This window comes from Peromyscus californicus, unplaced genomic scaffold (assembly GCF_007827085.1).
Source record: "Peromyscus californicus insignis strain IS unplaced genomic scaffold, ASM782708v3 Scaffold_4__1_contigs__length_199733344, whole genome shotgun sequence".
NCBI classification, from domain to species: Eukaryota; Metazoa; Chordata; class Mammalia; order Rodentia; family Cricetidae; genus Peromyscus; species Peromyscus californicus.
In genome coordinates this window covers 193,680,463-193,696,401 of record NW_026294562.1, presented here as the reverse complement: position 1 = coordinate 193,696,401, position 15,939 = coordinate 193,680,463, and positions in this window count along the sequence as shown.

Here is a 15,939-nt window from a genome sequence, read left to right as displayed (position 1 = left end):
GGTGAATTAACGCTCATGATCATTGTCAAAACATCAATAGGTTCTACCCTATAACTTATACTTCCCAAGTCATTCTTTTTTAACCATGGCATGAATTCCTCTCTGTGATGCAGTCTTGAAATCTAATCTAGAGAGAGCTTGTTTATGTCTATAAACAGTGGTGCCAGTTTTGCACCAATACACACATGTTCACTAGCAGGTTGGTATTGTAAGATGCATGGCCCCGGGGAAAGTAAGACCATTGACATAATTTCTCTGCCAACAGCCTGCACAGGACCTTACAGTGCTAGAAAAGCTAGCCAGCAGGGAGAATTGCCTGGTAAGTTCAATATCTTGCAGGCAAAGTGTTTGGTGTCTTCAGTACTGGGAATGACCGGTTTTGTTTAGGGTGACAGTGCAGCCTCCCTAACAAGTGAGTCCCAGGCAGATAACTAGTACCTGGTACAGAGAGTTCCATTAAATGGTTCTGGTGACTGGGAGCAGCATTATTTTCCCATGTAGGATACCTGTGTTCAAAGTTTCATGAGGCTTCTTCATAAATCTTTACTTGAGTGATCTACCCACTCTTCATCCCTTCTCCCTGCCCCATCCCCAGTTAAACATTTAGCACACATCATCCAATGCCCCATTCTCTTATAAAATATCTTCTGCTATCCTCTCTTACTGTATTTTTTTTAACTTGGGATGTAATTTGATAGGTTCCCATGTAGCTCCTTTACAGACATCTCATTTGAGTTGATCTTTCAGCATCCCACTCTCTACTACAAATTTGAGCCATCCTGCCCCTAGGATTCCCACCCTCTAATTTCATATCACCTGTAGTCTACTATCTATCCTCTCTTCCTCCATCTCCCCACTAATGGTCTATTTCTAGATTCCTGGCTTCTACATGTAGTCTTACTTGAATACACAAAACCAAGTTTGTAGCTTAGACACACAGATGTAAGAGAACATGGGATATTTGCCTTTTGGAGCCTAGGTATCTGAACTCACCATATTTTCCATTTTCTTACATGTATATCTATATTTCACACTTTAATTTTTCTTTACACCTGAATAATATTATGGGTTATATAGATAAGTATCATGTCTTCATTCACCCATGTTTCAGTTCATGTAAATCTAGGTTGATTCCATTTCCTAGATACAGTGAATAAAGCATCTATGAACTTGATGGGCAAGTGCTCATTGGTAAAATGGCAAGTCTTTGGAGTTCATGCCCAGAAATGGGTATTGTGTTTCAGTTTCCTCTGAGATTAAATCCTTCCATCTTGAAGAAATCTCCTTAAAAGCCAGGGCATGAAATGTGAGGTAAAGGAATGGGATGCTCTAAGGCAGTGGTTTTCAAGCTTGCTGATGTTGTAACCCTTTAATCCAGTTCCTTATGTTACGGTGATCCCCATTCATATAATTGTTGTTATTTCATAGTGGTAATCTTGCTACTGTTATAAATTATAATGTAAATATCTCATATGCAGGATACCTAATATGAGACTCCAAAGGGATCATGAGACAAGGGTTGAGAGACACTGTTCTGTAGATGTATCCAACCTTCTTATTAAATAAGAAACACAGAACCAATGCAAAAAAGAAAGCCAAGAGGTCAGAGCTAAGAGCTAAAACCTTACCCTTCCTCCTGCGGTGGTCCTACCTCTCTGAACCAGAGCTACCCCTGTGTTAAAGTCTTTATATAGAGTTCCTGTCCTGCCTTCTCATTGGTTGTAAACCCAACCACATGACCGCCTCCTCACAGCCTGTCTGTATAGGCCTCCAGGTTTTCCATGATTGGTATTAAGATTAAAGGCATGTGTATCCAATAATGGCTGTATCCCTGAACACACAGAGACTTACCCAGCTCTGCCTACCAAGTGCTGGAATTACAAGCGTACGCTACCACTGCCCTGCTTTCCTATGGCTTGCTAATAGCTCTGACCCCCGGGCAACTTTATTTATTAACATACAAATAATATTTTAATACAAATAAAATATCACCATATTTCCCCTTTTCTATTTTAATAAAAAGGAAAAAAAAGAAAAAGCTTATAACTAATATAAGAAAAACTATATACAAAAGTACAATAACTATATACAATATATACAAGTAATAAATACCTAAACAATGTCTAGTCCATTTGTATTTGACAAATTCAGAGAAAATAATTTCATTATCTATCCTATTTTGGTAAGTCCAAAATGTATCCTAATTAATCTTCAACTATAACTAACCTTCAACTATAACTAACTAATCTTCAACTCCCTCAGAGACCCAAGAAGGAAATAATATTAGCTAACAAAAATAAAAACAGGAAGTGCACATAAGCAACTTCCAAAAAATTTGTGAGTTGACAAAAACAGACAGCTGTCTGGACAGTCACCTGAGGTTTCTCCGAAGTGCTGGGGCATCATCTTCAGCCTATAGGCTTAGCATATCTGACAGACTCATTTGTGAAGTAGGATGTACACAAGGTCAACAGTTCAACCTCACATTGAGTGAGAGTAGTCCATGTACCAGAAACACCTGAATTCCACTAGTGTCATGTCATGATTCAGGATTTTAAATTCTGGAAATTATTGATGGTTTTTTAATTCAGCTGTCCATTCTTCTTGGCTGTGTATATATGGCTTCATCTCAGCATCCCATTCTTCTCCATATCCCTCTATCAAATGCCAGTCTACTATTGAGAGGCGTGAGTTTAGTTACTCTTCAAGAATAACTGTTTCAGCTGCTGTTCCATTGCACATCAGAGGCCATCGGCCCACTGCCTGTTCAGCTGCCTTCGAAGAAAAGGGCACTGTACCTTTTTCGAATTGCGAAGGCCACTTCAGGGATGGTGCCATATTGTCCTGGCCTCTGAAGATGCCTTTTGATAAAGCCATAACCACACTTGTTTTGGCAAGAATCAGTAATCCTTTGTTTTATGTCCTGTCTGTCCATTTTATCCTGTTGATTCGAGGATACTTTGTTGTCCAGTGGCTAACTTTTGCCACAATGAAAGTTAACTCCATATGCAGTTTCTTCAATGCCCATATTTTCTCTGAAGTAGATTGGTACTGCCAGGAGCCGACATGTCTCATAGTCATAACAAAAAAGAAAAATTTTCTAAGTTATTAAAACATTTTAAATGCCATATTCTGTAGATCTCTGAAGGGTTTGAAGATAACCTGTCTATCTAAAATATATCTACTCAATCTTGAAAACATACCTAATATAACTACAAGTTCTATTATAATATCTAACTACTAACTTTCATTTCTTTATATCCTAATAGTTGGTAATAACATTCAAGGATCAGAAAATTGCATTACATTGTTAGATGAACGGTACAATTAGAAAAATATATATAACATTTTCTAACAATATCAATTTCAATATATATAATTTGTATACAATATAAAACAATCCAATCCAATGTAAAGTATTTACATTTTTCTTTTCTTTCTTTTTTTTTAATAAGAACCTTAAATCTAATCTCCTTTGCTTAGCCTTTTTCCTAACCCTTGACAACAACTTGTAACCAAACCCCTAATCAATGAAAATTATCCCAGACCCAAAACCCATTAAAGGACCAAAAAAAAAACAACTGCCCCACACCACCTCTTTGGGAACGTGGGCGTCGTATTCTTGAAATTGCTTCCTGCTGGGTATGGGCGAAGGTATCTTTATCCTGAAAGAAAAATTTTAGGTTAATTGTCAAATTCTAGGAAAGGTAAATATATCCTTCGTTATCCAGTCTGTGTATAATGCCAAAATTCAGGGTTTATCTCAAATCCTTATTCAAGTAGTCTTTGAGACTGGATCATCTCAGCTAGCTCTCTCAAAATTGCTCTGAGCACTTTGTAGTTCAAAGCTGATCTGTAGATGATGTTTGTCAGCTCAGTGATGTTATTATTGTCCACGTGGAATTGTTGTTGTTGTGGGGCCCCATCTTCTTCCTGGAGACTTCAGTTGATGTTAGGCCTAACCGTGATTTCCTGCAAAAAACTGATAAGAGACTTGAACACAAAGACTATATATGCGACTTTTTAGAATTAGTTAGTACTCTATATGACCATTTATATCTTAACAAAGTTTAAAATGTATATATATCTATATATATTGATCTTGTAAATTTTGATATAAAATTCATACTTTAAGAAAAGTTTAAAGAATCAGAATAGAATCAAAGAGTTGAGATTCGTAATAGAATAGTCCCTTAATTAATTTGGCTTTTCTCCTGTCCCATAGCAGAAGATGGCTCTTTTCCTCTGGCATGATACAGGGAGTTTGCATTTTCCTTTTAACAACATGCTTGAGTTTAAAGAAGGAGAGAGCCATTCTCCAACTCCAAAGTCAGCTTTAAATTGTAATTGAACTGGGACTATTAGACGTTAAATAGTGTTAAATCTTTAAAGAAAAGCAGAAACAAACATTTAGGAAGACATAAAATTTTTTTAGATAACATACCCATATGCCATTTCACTCTGTTTCTTAGGATAGATGATTTGTTCCTTTTCTTCAGTTGTCTCATTTGTCCAGTGTTCTTCAAATTCCTTAACCTTCATTCTCCTAAAAGACAAAAACAAAAACCTTTCCCCAAGGTTTTTTGGGGATGTTCCTTTTTGACAAGTTATCTGATTAAATGAAAAGGCATGTGTTACTGGTGTAAGTTAGTTTAAATTGGATGTTTACGATAGTTGATGAACTATCACCTCCTCTAATTAAGAGGTCTCTCTTGTTCAAATCGCACCTTTATCAATTTTGATGGTACCCACAGCTTATCTTCTCCTGTAGAAATAAAAGCAAAACCTCGTCCCCAACGTAACACATACCCTGGTTTCCATTCTGAGGTCAGCACATCCTTAAAGTATATAGGTTGATTTAATTCTGTAGTTTTTTCTATTATCCAATGTCTCTCTGCAGCTGTTGTTCCTTTCTCATTGGCATTGAGAAAATTCAAAGTTAATAGAGCATTATGTAGTCTATTTCTGGGGTTTTTTGTTACTCATTTTTGTTTATTTAGCATATCCTTTAGAGTTCTGTTTGATCTTTCTATAACTGCTTGACCTGTAGGATTATGTGGTATACCTGTAACATGGTTTATATTATAATAAGCAAAAAACTGTTTCATTTTAACAGAGACATATGATGGAACATTATCAGTTTTGATTTGTGCAGGTATACCCATAATGGCCATAACTTCTAGCAAATGAGTGATTACAGAATCAGCTTTTTCAGAACTCAAAGCAGTTGCCCATTGAAATCCTGAATAAGTATCAATAGTGTGGTGTACATATTTCAGTTTTCCAAATTCTGCAAAGTGAAACATGTCCATCTGCCAGATTTCATTCCTCTGAGTACCCTTTGGGTTACATCCTGCTGGTAATGGTGTTTGATTATAGAAGGAACAAGTAGGACATTTCTTTACTATTTCTTTGGCTTGTTGCCAGGTTATGGAAAAATCCTTTTTTAAACCTTTACTATTTACATGATGTTTTTTATGAAATTCTGAGGCCTCCAGCACATTTCCTATCAATAATTTATCAATCTCATCATTGCCTTGTGCTAGAGGGCCTGGCAGACCAGTATGGGATTGGATGTGAGTTATATATAAAGGATGACTCCTTTTTCTGATTGTATCTTGTAATTGAATAAATAATGAAGTTAATTCTGAAGCATCGTGGATAAATTCTGCAGTCTCAATATGTAATACTACTCTTTCAGCATACTGAGAGTCAGTTACTATATTGAGAGGTTCTGAAAAATCCATTAATACCAACAGAATAGCATACAATTCTGATTTTTGAACTGAATTATAAGGACTTTGAACCACTTTACTTAAATTTTCTGATTTGTAACCTGCCTTTCCTTGTTTGTTGGCATCTGTATAAAATGTACGAACTCCAGATATGGGTTTTTTCCTCACAATTCGAGGCAAGATCCAATCAGCTCTCTTTATAAGATCAATTCTATTGCTTTTGGGATATTTACTGTTAATTTCTCCCAAAAAATTACTACAAGCTTTTTGCCAAGCTTCATTTTCTATCCATAATCTTTCAATGTCCTTCTTAGTTAAAGGTACGACAATTTCTGCTGGGTCTATTCCTGCTAATTGACGAAGTCTCAATTTTCCTTTCCAAATCAAGTCAGAGATTTTTTCCACATAAGTTTTTAATTTTTTATTTGGTTTATTTGGTAAAAATATCCATTCCAATATAATATCTTCCCTTTGCATTAATATTCCTGTTGGGGAATGCCTAGAAGGTAAAATAACCAAAATGCAATCCAGCTTTGGATCAATACGATCTACGTGCCCTTCATGTACTTTCTTTTCTACCAAGGCCAATTCTTTCTCAGCTTCAGGTGATAATTCTCTTGGACTATTTAAGTCCTTATCACCTTCTAAGGTTTTAAATAAATTATTCAGTTCATCATTTTTTACCCCAACAATAGTTCTTAGATGAGAAATGTCTCCAAATAATCTTTGAAAGTCATTAAGAGTCTGTAGTCGATCTCTCCTAATTTGCACTTTTTGAGGTCTAATTTTTTGAAGTTCTATTTTATATCCTAAATAATTAATAGAATCTCCTCTTTGTACCTTTTCTAAAGCAATTTGTAATCCCCAGCAAGGCAAAATTTTCTTTACTTTTTCAAACATTCTTTCTAAAGTATCTGCATTTGAATCAGCTAATAAAATATCATCCATATAATGATAAATTGTAGATTTAGGAAATTTTTTACGTACCACTTCTAATGGCTGTTTTACAAAATATTGGCACAAAGTTGGGCTATTCAACATTCCCTGTGGGAGAACCCTCCATTGAAATCTTTTAACCGGTTGAGAATTATTATAAGTAGGCACTGTGAAAGCAAATCTTTCTCTGTCTTTTTCTTGTAAGGGTATTGAAAAGAAACAGTCTTTTAAATCAATAACTATGAGAGGCCAGCCTTTTGGTAACAGAGTAGGTAAAGGAATTCCAGATTGTAAAGAGCCCATTGGCTGAATTACTTTGTTAATTGCTCTAAGGTCTGTTACCATTCTCCATTTACCAGATTTTTTTTTATAACAAATACAGGAGAATTCCAAGGGCTGGTTGATTCTTCAATATGATGAGCATTTAACTGTTCTTCCACCAGCTCTTGTAAAGCCTGGAGTTTCTCTGTTCTTAAAGGCCATTGCTGAACCCATACAGGCTTGTCTGTTGACCATTTTAAAGGTAGAGCTGTTAATGTTTTTGGAAGATTATCAGTTGTTGTGCCCTGTTCTTGTATGACATGGATGGCTGGTGAGCACTCATTAGAATAATATCTTTTAATATTTCTCTCAGAAACATGTACTAATTTATGATTTGTTTCTGAGATTGGAGGGATATTAATCTGAGTATTCCATTGTTGTAACAAGTCTCGACCCCACAGGTTCATAGCTATGTTAGCCATATATGGTTTTAATTTTCCTTTCTGTCCTTCTGGACCTATACATTCAAGCCATCTTACACTTTGTTTCACTCTAGATAATGTCCCAATTCCTAAGAGTTGAATGTTTACCTCCTGAAGAGGCCAAGTTGGATGCCAAAATTCTGGTGCAATTATGGTAATGTCAGCACCTGTGTCTACCAGACCAGACAACAAAACACCATTTATTTTTATTGTTAGTTTTGGTCTTTGTTCATTAATAGAAGTTTGCCAAAAAATTTTCTTTATGTTTTTTCCTGTATTTCCTATTTTCTCTGTTTCATCATCTCGACTAACATGATTTATTCCAATAGACATTTGGTTATTTAGTTGCTTTGAGTAGGGGTTTCCTCTACAACTGCAGGAAAGGTTTGAACTGGATTTACTGTGGGGGCCTGCCTGAGGCCCCTCTGGGAGTTTCCCGAAGCTCGAGGCAGAGGGTTACCCTGTCTGTCCCTTGTTGATCTACATTCGTTGGTCCAGTGTTTTCCCTTACCACACCTTCTGCATACTCCAGAAGGAAGGGGCATTCTGTTGCCAGTGTTCCTTGAAGAAACATTATTTCTAGGAATGACCTGTTTACAATCCCTTTTCAAATGTCCTTGCTTTCCATATCCAAAACATCTAACATTGCTCAAACCTTTTGAAATTGCTTTTCCTACCCACATATCTTCATGGTCATAAGCCTCTACATTAACTGTATCTCTAATCCAATCTTCCAAAGGTGCAGATCTTGCCTTTAACGGCCTAATTATTCTTTTGCACGCTGCATTTGCATTCTCAAAGGCTAAAGATTCAATTATTATCTGACTAGCCTCTGAATTCGGGACCATTTTTTGTACTGCTGAAGTCAATCTTTGTAAGAAATCTGTGAAAGATTCTTTGGGGCCCTGTATAACCTTTGTAAATGACTCAGTTTTTTTTCCTGGTTCTTCAACTCTGTCCCATGCATTCAAAGCTGCCGTTTTACATAGAAGTAGGGTTTGGACATCATATGAACATTGTGTTTGTACTGAAGCATATTGGCCTTCGCCAATAAGCTGATCCTGGCAGACTTGTATTCCGCTATCCCTCCATTGTCTTTCTATATTTTTAGCCTCATTACTGAACCACATTTTCCACTGGAGATTTTGTCCGGGTTCAAGAACAGCCTGTGCCAATTCCCGCCAGTCCTTTGGTAGAATCCTATTACAAGTTGACCAGGTGTTTAACATTTGCTTTACATATGGGGAGTGCATGCCATAAGATGCTATTGCCTCCTTAAATCTTCGTAAGTCTAACATTTCAACTGGAACCCAAGTATTTTGTTCATTCTCTTCATCAGGTAGCTGCTGTATGGCTACTGGATAAATTAAGGGTGATTGTGTGAAAACTGGCTTTCTTTCTGTAACCTTATGATCCAATTTTGAAACAACTTCACTATTTATTTCTTCTGTCTGAATTTGAATTTCTCTATAATTCATTTTTACCGGTTTAACAAGTTTTTCTAAGACTGTTATCCTGGCACTTAAGTTGATGATCTTTTTAAATAGTAAAATGAGGATAAGAAAAGTAATAAACTGAATAATTCGATCAATATTAATCTTTTCATATAGTTGTTCCATTGTCAGAGTGCCTAAAATTTCAAACAAAGCCCAATTTTCTTCCAATGTACACATAAAGCCCATTTTTTTTTAATGTAGAAAAAAATTCTCTTTTAAATAGATATGTTAATTGACTTACCAAGTCTGGGTAGAACAGTAGAATCCCAGGGAATTTCACAGCCACCTGGTGTTCGAGGTGTGAATCCAGCGAGAGAGAGAGAGAGAGAGAGAGAGAGAGAGAGAGAGAAAGTGTAGCCGCTTGAGCCGAGTCAAGCCTTGGCTTTACAGGCAGGGGCCCTGTTCAGCAGGGCAGGTCTGAGTTGTTTGTAGCAGTTGCAAGTAGCTCCAGCTGCAGGTCAGTCAGGCCTGGGCCCAAGCTAGGCAGCCGGGCCGCCCAGGCTGGAAACCGGACCTGCCGCCAAGCCAAGCCAAGCGGTTTTTAATGAATTCTCGTCATGTTGGGCGCCAAATGTAGATGTATCCAACCTTCTTATTAAATAAGAAACACAGAACCAATGCAAAGAAGAAAGCCAAGAGGTCAGAGCTAAGAGCTAAAACCTTACCCTTCCTCCTGTGGTGGTCCTACCTCTCTGAACCAGAGCTACCCCTGTGTTAAAATCTTTATATAGAGTTCCTGTCCTGCCTTCTCATTGGTTGTAAACCCAACCACATGACCGCCTCCTCACAGCCTGTCTGTATAGGCCTCCAGGTTTTCCATGATTGGTATTAAGATTAAAGGCATGTGTATCCAATAATGGCTGTATCCCTGAACACACAGAGACTTACCCAGCTCTGCCTACCAAGTGCTGGAATTACAAGCGTACGCTACCACTGCCCTGCTTTCCTATGGCTTGCTAATAGCTCTGACCTCCGGGCAACTTTATTTATTAACATACAAATAATATTTTAATACAAATAAAATATCACTAAGAGGTGATACATTCATTCCTGCAGAGAAGCTCTTAAAAGCTCAGGAATAGAAAACGTAGTAGCTTTGGGAAGTCACGGAAACTTACAAGATTCACTAGAGCCCTCCTGTGTCAAGCATATACAACCGGTAAAGACTACTGACACTATCAGACAGCTGAGCTGTACAGAAGATGCTCAGAGCAGCTATGAAGCAGACACCAGTCAAGTTGCCTGGACCAGACAACAAGCTGCCTGGAGGAGGTAGGGAGTGGCTTGAAAGACTTCCAACCTCCCTTGAGCTGCCTGCAAGCTGTGCAATGATCTCCAGGTTTCCAGCTTCATTAGCCATCACCCTCACAGAGTATGCAGCTGTCATTGAGTTGTTTGGGCTTCTATACGTAACCCCTCACCCACACTCTTGTAAGTTACACCAATAAAACTCATTGTTCCACTTGGCTTTAGAGATGACTCAGTGGTTAAGAGCATTGTCTGCTCTTTCTGAAGACTCATTTTGAAATCCCAGCAACCTTACATGGGCACTCAATATGCAATCTCACTCCAGGACATCAAATGCCCTCTTCTCCCCTCATCGAGCACAAGGAACGCACATTGATGCAGACAAAATATACCTAAACACACACACACACACACACACACACACCAAAACAAAACAAAACACCTCACTGGTTCATCAAGTTAGATTTCATTAGTTTCCTAATTTTGATTTTTCATTGCTTTCTTATCTGTGGTAAGTAGATATTTGTCATTGTTTCCACAGGAATAGTACCATGGATCACTTCTGTAATTGGCTCACAAAAGAGTTGTATGTTGTTTTATTTTCTTTCTTTTTAATTATTCATTTATTTGAGAAAGTACACACTGATTTCAAAAGTTGATTCTCTAGTTCCTACTCCAACAGCAGTGTTTGACCTCCTTCCCCATATTGGACATCATTGGTTATCATTTCTATTCCTGATGATGGACATTGTAGCTAGGGCAGCATGGAGGCTGAAGGAGTTCTAGTCTGCATTTTCCCTGATAGCTATGTGAACTTTTTTGTTTCTTTAGTGTGACTTTGGGTTTATTGTTGTTTGTTCCTTTGTTTTATTTTTGTTTTGTTTCTTTTCACTTTAAATGTTTTGAGATTATAATTACACCATCTCTCCTTTCCCTTTCCTACTGTCAAATCTCCCCAACCCCATACCCTTTCATGCTTTCTTTTAAATTCATGGCCACTTATTTCAGTAACTGTTATTGCATACATATATGTATATTGGTATACATATATATTCCTGTTGGGCTGTCAGGGCACATACCTTTTCCCCTGCACTTGGGAGGAGGTCAGGCAGATTTCTGAGTCCAAGACAAGCCTGGTCTACACAACAAGTTCCATGACAGTGAGGCCATACAGAGAAACTCAGCCACTAAAACAAAAAAGAAGCAAAGGAAAGAAAAGGAAAATACATGTTCCTAAATATAACCTTCTCTGTCCATATCATTTTATTTGTATGGGTGTTTCCAAGACTGTGATACAGAATAACCAATTGATGGGCTCTTCCTGAGGGGAGACCATGTCTTCTGCTCCCAGCATTTTCCAGTTGTCTGTAGTTCTCTGTGTAGGGTTGGTCGAAGTGGGCTTTTCCCCATCCACTTTGGCAAGCTCATTGTACTTGAAGTTGCTTAGCTCACATTATGTGGGTATGTTAGTGAAATTTTAGAGCTGTAGTTTCTGGCATCACTAAGTGTGATGGCTACTCTTGGTAGTCAACTTGACTACATCTGGAATGAACCACAATTCAGAAATGGAGCACACATCTGTGAGAGATTATTTTTGCTTGGTTTAAAGGGGGTGAGTCCACTTGTAGCCTGGACCTTTGAGGTCGGAAGATACACACCCTTGAAAAAGATATTGAGGCTAGAAGTTATACCTTTAATCTAGGCCACACCTTCTCTTGGAAGCTTATATAAGGACAGGGAAGAAATGAAGCCTTTGCTCCTTCCTGATCATGGGCTCATTTCCTTACTAGCACATCCATTCCTTCACTGGCACTGAAGCCTACTTCTTTGGGGTTCCAGTGTACACTGAAGATCAGCTAAGATATCCAACATTGTGGACAGAGTAATAACTGGATGTTTGAATTTTCTGTTCACTGCTAGCCATTGATGGATTAGCTGGATGGATTGATGGATTAGATGGATCAGCCTGTAAGTAATTCCAACAAATTCTGTGTGTGTGTGTGTGTGTGTGTGTGTGTGTGTGTGTGTGTGTGTGTGTATTGAGAGAGAGAGAGAGAGAGAGAGAGAGAGAGAGAGAGAGAGAGAGAGAGAGATTCATTCTATAAGTTGTGTTACTATAAAGAAACCTGATTGACTGTACAGATTTTGGAACCAGAAGTGGCTCTAAAACAACAGAAGTATAAGGATGACTCCTCTAAGTATCTGGAATAGGCTTTTCAGTTTACCAGTACATTCAGAATACTGGAACCTCTCCAGTCACTCCCTCTTCTGTGAGCATGGAGAATACTGCAAGTCCATGGTATGAATTATATTACAAAGTTAAGGACATAAATGCATTTTATTATCCTGATTCACCAATTGTGAGTAGTAATGTATTTGGGGACCCTGTATATGAAACTTTTGATGATTTGGGAGAAAATAAGGGAAATGATGCTGCTGGTTGGTTGTTCTTAGCATTTCTGGATAAATTAATGAAGGATAGGTACGTGTTCCATCATAAAACTAACCAACTTCTGTTATTACAGAAAACTGTGAAGGACAACATAGAACTTAGTGATAAAATTGGCTGGCTTCAGATGCAAATAAACAGTCTAAACTTTTCTAAGTGTGTCCTGGAAGAGAATCTTCTCTTCAGCAACCACCAAACTCAAGATGTAGAAAATAAGACTGAAGCCCTCATTATAAGGTAGGCTGAATTACAGCAAAAATTCAAGTCCCATCCTCAGACAGTTTAGGCAGTTGAAGTAAGGGCATTAATTGGTATCCTATCACTTGGGGTGAGGATGTGGGGCAAGACTCTATTATGGCTGAGAACTTGAATCATCAGATTATCAAGGGTTTAATCTCACCTGAGGAAGTAGTACCATGAGCCTCATCTCTTTTCCACATTTTACTGAGGAAAATAGTCCTTCATTGTCTGCTAAACCAGAAGTGACTTTCTCTGAAGGATATTCCAACCAAGATAATATTGATGTTCCTCAGGAACCAGCAGTAGTTGCCTGTAGACCTATTACCAGACACAAGGCGATATAGACTCCTAGAGGAGCTGGAGAAAGTGTAGTCTATGATGAGGTGTGCTACACTACTAAAGAGCTTAATGATTTTCCTAATTAATTCTAGCATAAGTCTGGGGAATATGTTTAGGTGTAGCATGATCCTAATTAGTCTTTGTAGCATGAATCTTAACAGTTCTTATTAATAAAATCAAACCCGAGGCCAGTTATTGGGGTCAATGCTGGTAGATCAGAGAGACAGAACAAGCCACAGCTACCTCACCTAGCCGGATCCTCAGCTGGTCTTGTCTCCTCAGACTGGGGCCTCTGAGCCCTCATCCAGAATGGGTCTCAGCTGAATTGCTGCTCAAAAGCCTGAATGCTTAACCAGCCAAATGCTTAACCAGGCCAAATGCTTCTAGTTTCTGGTCCTCACGCCTTATAAACCTTTCTGCTTTCTACCACCACTCCCTGGGATTAAAGGCTTGCTTTCTGGGATTAAAGGCATGATGAGTCACCATGCCTGGCTGTATCCTTGAACACATGGATTTCTGCCTCTGGAATGCTAGGATTAAAGGCGTGTGCTACCACTGCCTATCTTCATGTTTAATATTGTGGCTCTTCTGTCTCTGACCCCAGATAAGTTTATTAGCATGCACAATATTTGGGGGAATACAATATCACAAGTCTTAATAAAAAACCCTGAAGTCAGATATTGGTGTAAAAGCTGAAAGATCAGAGACGTAAAGGAGCAACTACCATCACCTCTCCAATTCCTTAGACTGAATAGGGCTGAGCTCCTTTCTCCACCCTGCCTCATCACTTCCTCTCCACCTAGCCACATCATGTCCTGTCTGTCTGTATAGACCTCCAGAGGCCTGTGGTTGACTAGTGGCTAACTCTACCATCTGATCTCTGGACAAGCTTTATTTGTCAGAAAACAAACAAATATCACTGCATTTCCCCCTTTTTGTCTAAAATACAAAGAGAAGGGTATAACTAACATAGAAAAACTATATACAATGAGTACAGTAACTATATAAAATATTATACAGGCAAGAATTATATTAACAATGTCTAGTCCATTAGCATTTGACAAATTCAGAGAAAATACTCCATTATTTACACTGTTTAGGTGAGTCCAAAATGTTGTACTTAATTCACTTTCTATCCTAACTTGTATTACCAACCCCAAACAGTGTTTTTATGTCTAGCAATCTTATTTACTTTAAATCCCTTATATGAGTGTCTTATCTGAATTTGTTAACAAGGAAAACTATAACGATAACTATCTAGTCTTCATTTACCTCTGATCTGAGATCTGAGAAGGAAATAATATTAGCTGAGTAAGCAGGAAGTACAAGCAAGTGACTTCCAAAAAATGTGAGAAATGACAGAATCAGCTGGCTACCTGGACAGTCACCCAAAGTTCCTCTGTAATTTTGGGGTATCATCTTTGACCTACTGGCCTAGCATATCTGACAGACTTTTCTGTGAAGCAGGATATTCTAAAGGGCTGTCCTACCTTGTCTTGGTAAAGTTTGGCAGTCACTTTCTTTTGTGTCCTACTTGGCCAATTTGGACAGCATACTGTCAGTAGTTGAGGGAAGGGCAGTTTCTTGTCCAGTAGCTAACTTTTGCCACAAAGAAAGTAAACTCCATATGGAATTTCTTCAACGCCCATCATCTTCTCTGTAGTAGATGGGTGCTGCCAGGTACAAACATGACTCATTGTCATAAAAAAAGAACCTATGTTATTAAAACATCTTAAAGGCCATATTCTATAGATCTCTGAAGTGTTTGAAGACCATTTATCTACGTAAAATATATTTCTGTTTGACTTTGAAAACATATCTAATATGAATACAAGTTTAATTGTAATGGTGACTACTAATCTGCATTTCTTTATTATCCTGAATAGTTTTTAATTTTAAATTTCAAGGACTACAAATTGCATTACATTGTTAAATGAGCTGTATAGGTACAGTATTTTGAACAAGATTAGAAATGTATGCAGTATCTTCTAACAAAAATAACCTTAAATTTGTATCAATATACAAAAATCCATATTGATGTAAAATATTTAAAAGTAATACTTCTTTTTTGGTTTAAAAGTAGATTCAATAATCTACCGTTTTATACTATCATTTCTTTAACATATATATAGTATAACAAAAATAACTTCACTTTTGTATCAGTATACAAAAGTCCAAGCCAACGTAAAATATTTAAAGCAGTAGTGTTTTTTGGTTTAAAAGTAGATTTAATAATTATATCCTATCATATCTATATCCTCCCTTTTTTCTTTAGAATGAGAATCCAGAATCTAATCTCCTTTTTTTCCAGCTTTTTTCCTGACCATTACCAATAACAACTTGTAACCAACCCTCCTAAACAATGACAAATACCTATAACACATTGAATGACCAATAACCACCCACCCCACCTCTTGGGAATGAGGGCATTGTGTTCTTTAAATTACTTCCTTCTGTTTAGGGGTAATAGCATCTTTAAGGGACCCTGAAAAAAGTGGGTTGATTTTCAAGTCTTGGGAGAGCTGGCTATATCATTTGTTATCTAGTTCTGCATAATGGGAAAATGCAGGACTTATCTCAAGTCCTGGCTAGAGTAGTGGTGAGGCTGGACCATCTCAGCTAGCCACCTTGAATTTGTCCTGAGCAATTTGGAGTCCAAAGCCAATTTTTAGGTGGTGTTTTTCAGTTAGTGGCATTATCATAGTTCTGGTGGAATTGTCACTGAGGGGCTTCATCCTTCTTTTGGAGACTTC